Source organism: Microtus ochrogaster, unplaced genomic scaffold (assembly GCF_000317375.1).
Source record: "Microtus ochrogaster isolate Prairie Vole_2 unplaced genomic scaffold, MicOch1.0 UNK57, whole genome shotgun sequence".
In the NCBI taxonomy this organism is placed as follows: domain Eukaryota; kingdom Metazoa; phylum Chordata; class Mammalia; order Rodentia; family Cricetidae; genus Microtus; species Microtus ochrogaster.
In genome coordinates, this window is record NW_004949155.1 from 1,813,553 (window position 1) to 1,818,338 (window position 4,786).

At 45.7% G+C, this 4,786-nt stretch overlaps 1 pseudogene; it reads right to left on the bottom strand.

Moving 5' to 3' along the window:
* Positions 1-2,226: 2,226 nt before the first annotated feature.
* LOC101983214 lies at positions 2,227-4,535 on the bottom strand (annotated as a pseudogene).
* Positions 4,536-4,786: the final 251 nt, after the last annotated feature.

The window sequence follows — 4,786 nt, forward strand, 5'->3', positions numbered from 1 at the left end:
CCAGCTATATACCATAAACCTTACCTACCTCCTTGTTTATCAGCGTGCAAAAACCCACCTCCCTGTTGTACTCTATTATAAACATGTTGAATTTCCAAGTTGTTGTTTCTCCGTCAGCAAACCCAGTCCACTCAGCCCCAGCTTGTCTGTCCGTTCCTTGTATGTCTTTACTCCCTGGCTGCCCCCCCCCCAAGTCAAGTCAATCCTTGAGGCCATGTGAGGATGTGGCAAAAGGTTATGAAACCTTTAGGAGTTTGAGAGGAAATAAATCCCTTGGCTTTGAGGTCTTATATTCTAGTCCTGTTTCTTTTTTCTCCTTTCCGTGTGGGGCTGAGATGTGATTTGTTGGCTTCCTGATGGTCACGTCAAAGTAAGGTTTTACTTCAAAACTTTGCAAACATATGAGAGGGTTGGGAAAGGAGTAATGGGGAAAGAATGTAAGTATTTTGAAGCACAAAAGGAAGACAGGGAGAAGACAATCGGCACCGAAGGAACCAAACTCTGATGCTTTGGCCTCGGTTCCTGCAGAACTGAGAGGAAAGAAATGTTATCTGGAAGTATGCTTGATGGTCTTGCAGATCTTTCTCTAGCGTCCATAGTGTTGGGTTTAAAAAATGAGGAGCGGCTGGGTGGGGGTAGCATACACCTTTAATCCCAGCTCTTGGAAGGCAGATGCAGGTACACCTCTTTGAGTTCAAGGCCAGCCTGGTCTACAGAGGGAATTCCAGGACAGTCAGGATTGCTGCCCTGAAACCCTGTCTCCAAAGCAAACAGACAGGGAGCTCTTCTCTTTCCTCCACAATAGTTCACATTCGAAGCGTCCTGACCCATCTTCATGGTCACCTTGCTCTGCACCAGCCACCACCATTTTCGTGTGAGGGGGCAGTCCTTTGCTAGCCACCCTCATAACCGTTTTCCCACCAAAGTGGAGGCTGTCACCTGCCTCCTGGCAACAGTGGGCACCCAATGCTGACATTTCTCTAGACTTCAACAGCATTGCTCTGAAGCAGGAGACACTTATTTTGTGAGGTGACTAAGAAGGAACAGGAAGGCAATGAGCGTCTTTTGCAGACGTGATTCCCTGCAGTGGCAATGCCCTAGTCCACAGTGTGCAGAAGCAGATTTTAGATGGGTGCAGTGAAACTCTGGGCGCCATGCATGAAACCCTTTAAGAAGGGCTAGGTCATAGCTTTTCTGAATTGCGGAGCCGAGAGTTCTGTCTCACACAGTCCTCCCGCTTTATGGCTTCCTGGATAATTACTTCTTAGGTGAGGGAAAACTCACCAAGAAAATAGCTGTCAGGCCAGGCGGTAGTGCTGCACACCTTTAATCTGAGCACTTGGGAGGCAGAGGTGGTTGGATTTTTGTGAGTTCGAGGCCAGCCTGGTCTACAAGAGCTACAGAAAAGCCCTGTCTCGAAAAGCCAAAAGAAAAAAAAAGAAAATGGCTGCCAGGCTTGGAGACATAGGTGAATAGTTGAGAGTACTGGCTGTTCTTCCAGAGGACCTAGGTTCAAGTCTCAGCACAGTCATAGCCGCTAACAAGCATTTCCAACTCCAGTTTACGGGATCAGATGCCCTTTCCTCAGGGACTGGAAAAGCTTGTTCAAGGTTTATTCTAACAGTGGACCTCAAGGCAGAGGGGAGTCCCCTGCTTGAGGCAGAAGGTGCAGTCTTTCAAAACAGGAGCTGTGGAAACCCAAGACATGTCTCCAGCAGATCTTAGGAGCTCCCAGCTGCTGGATGCCTCTGAGCCTAAAGTTTTCAGAAGGGCATCTAGGAGTTTGGCACTGGCAAAAGTCAGTTGGCTGAGAGCTACACTTTGAGGCAGATTGCAGCTGGGCTGATGGCAAAGCTGCTTGTGTAAGCTCAGGCTGGCTTATTGAGTGTGTGTGTATTCAAAAGAAGGGGAGAATAGTGTTGGGGCAGAAGAATGGCTGTCAGCCCAAGAAGTGAAAAAACAGGGCGGGGTGGGGGGTGATCAATGTCGGATAGTGAATGTCCCTGCTTTCTCTCTCTCTCTCTCTCTCTCTCTCTCTCTCTCTCTCTCTCTCTCTCTCTCCTAACAGTAGGAAGTGGGGAGGTGGGAGGAGAAAGGGGAGGTTTGAATTGCACAAACTAGTTGTTGGGGAAGGGATAAATTCTTTTTTGTTTTTTTTTTTCAAATATAAATTTATTGTGCAAAATTAAGGCTTCAGATTTCACAGTTGACCAAAACTAAAAAAATAAAAAATTAGGTGACTCTATCCCCTGAACTTCAATTTCACTTCTAACCATTAAAATGACTTGACCGAATGTAATCCAAACAAACACCATAAATAATATCAAGTCCTTTCAAACCAGCTATTCCAAAGGTTATTTCTTGGCATAGGTAATCTTCATTGAATGAGATGGTGTGATCTTAAGCCCTTGCAAAGCATCTCTGGCAGCTCCAGCCTGCCCATCATATTCAAATTCTACAAATGCAATGTCATGCCTCCCGGGTACCAAGCGAACTTCTTTGAAACCAGGGAACTGATTGAACAGCATGGATAACATCATCTCATTCATCTCTTCTGGCAAATTATTAAGGAATAGGATATAGTTTGGAGGGTAATCGGGGACCTAAGGATTTGGTGCTGCATTTCCTTGAGTATTAGCTGAATTTGGTGTTCCCTGGCCAGGCTTTTTGTTTGCAGCTGCTGCAGCCTGTTCCATGGTTTTAGCTTTCTTCTTTTCCTTTTTCTTTTGTCAGCGAAAGTCCCATGCATTTTAGATATTATATCGGAATCTGTTTTTGCATACTGAATTCGCATTGGTGTATCATAAAAAGGAAATCCTTGTAACTGTCTCAAAGCATTTGTGGATGAGCCCAGTTCCTTAAATATAACGAAAGCCTGCCCCCTCATCTTCATGGTCTTTAAAGCCACAATATCTACCACGTGTCCAAACTGAGAAAACAGTGCATACAGGGATCTCTTCAGCTCTTCTTTTTTAATTTTATCATTCATATTGTTGGTATAAGTCGTGTGATTTGGCCTGATAACCATGTCTGGGAAAAACCCTTCAAATAGCCTGAAGCCTGTGCTGTCCTGCCTGAAGACCAAACCGGAGAAGGGATTAATTCTTTATCTCTGGCTGACAAGTATAAACTGCAGTCTTCTGTTGGTTCTGGTCATCAAGGCAGTCAACACAGTCTGCCACCTGTTCTTTGCCAGAGGAGGCTTAAGATTTTAGCACCATGAAGCTCCACACCTCACTAGGTACCTTTCCTGTACTTCAGCATCAGGGCTTCTGCATGAGCCTTTCTCAGCCTGGGCAGGTTTCTGTCACCTCTACACCTGGAAGTAAATAGAAATAGCACATCTTAGGACTGGCACATAGCTCGGTTGGTAGAGTGCTAGCATGCAGAAAGCCCTGGGTTCCTTCCCTAGCTATGCCTAAACTGATTGTGGTGGTGTGTGCCTCTAATGCCAGCACTGAAAAGGAGGAAGCAGGAGGATCAGAACTTCATACACATTCTTGGCTGCTTACATAGGCAGTTCAAGGACAGCCTGGGTTACTTGAGACCCTGCCTTAGACGATGAGGGAGAGAGAGAGAGAGAGAGAGAGAGGAGATAAATCTCCACTGGAACTCAAAATTCTCATCTATATTGGACTTCGAATGTGTTGGCACTTTTTCCTAAGGAGGTATGAACACACATCTGTGTGTGCATCCCAGATAGGGCATTGACAGTAGACTGAAGAAACAGCACATCCAAGTCTAGCTTGGTGTTCCAATGAGTCTACTGGGGTAGACTACTTCAGGAGCAGGTGGAAGGGGTTGTTTGCAGGAACAGGGCGACAACTCACTGATGCTGCATCTCTGAACTTCCTGCACAGGTTGCAGGCAATGTAGCGATGGATCTGAGGCTCTCAAGAGAAGAGAGCAGCAGTTGTTACTGCTCTTCTACTTTGGGGGATGAGTCTTCTCATCTTTGAGCTGCCTGTGTCTAGTGAACCACCCTCTTCCCTCTTTATATTTTAATTCTTTATGTTTCAATTTAGTGGAAGATTATTTAAATATTCTGTGTGTCGAATCCTACTGTACACATCCTTAATCCAGTGTCATACCTACCTGGTTTTCGGAAGAAGGGTGGATGGCATCAAAATTTTATGTGCAAGTCCTGGAAGATGGCTTCAGCAAAGTGCCCACCGCACATTGTGAGAGTCTGAATTGGAATCCTGCACTCACATAAGGGCTCTAATTCGAGCACTAGGATGTGAAGGTGAGACAGGAGCGTTCCTGGAGCTCATCAGCCAGCCTAGATGAATCCGTCAACTCCAGGTTCAGTGAGAGACCCTGACTCAAAAAATCAGGAGGAGGCTAATTGAGGAAGACACCCACACAAACATGACTAAGCAAAGCGGGCACCATCAGGGGCAGGCTCCTATGTTAATGCATCTTCAAAAATATCCTTCCTGTAATTTTCAACTAAACTTTTATGGTGCAAGCTGAGCATGCCCACAGGCATTTCTGTTCATCCTTGGAATCTTTGTTTGTTCATTTTGTTTTGTTTTTTGAGACAGGGTTTCTCTGTAGCTTTGGAGCCTGTCCTGAAACTAGCTCTTGTAGACCAGGCTGGCCTGGATCTCACAGAGATCCACTGCCCTCTGCCTCTGCCTCCCAAATGCTGGGATTAAAGGCGAGCACCACCACCGCCCCGCTCATCCCTGGAATCTCTGATACATACTCTGAAACTTTGAGCTAAACAGCAAAAATGTATCTACTAGCTTTTCCTTTGAAAATGGTAATCTTAAACTGAGCA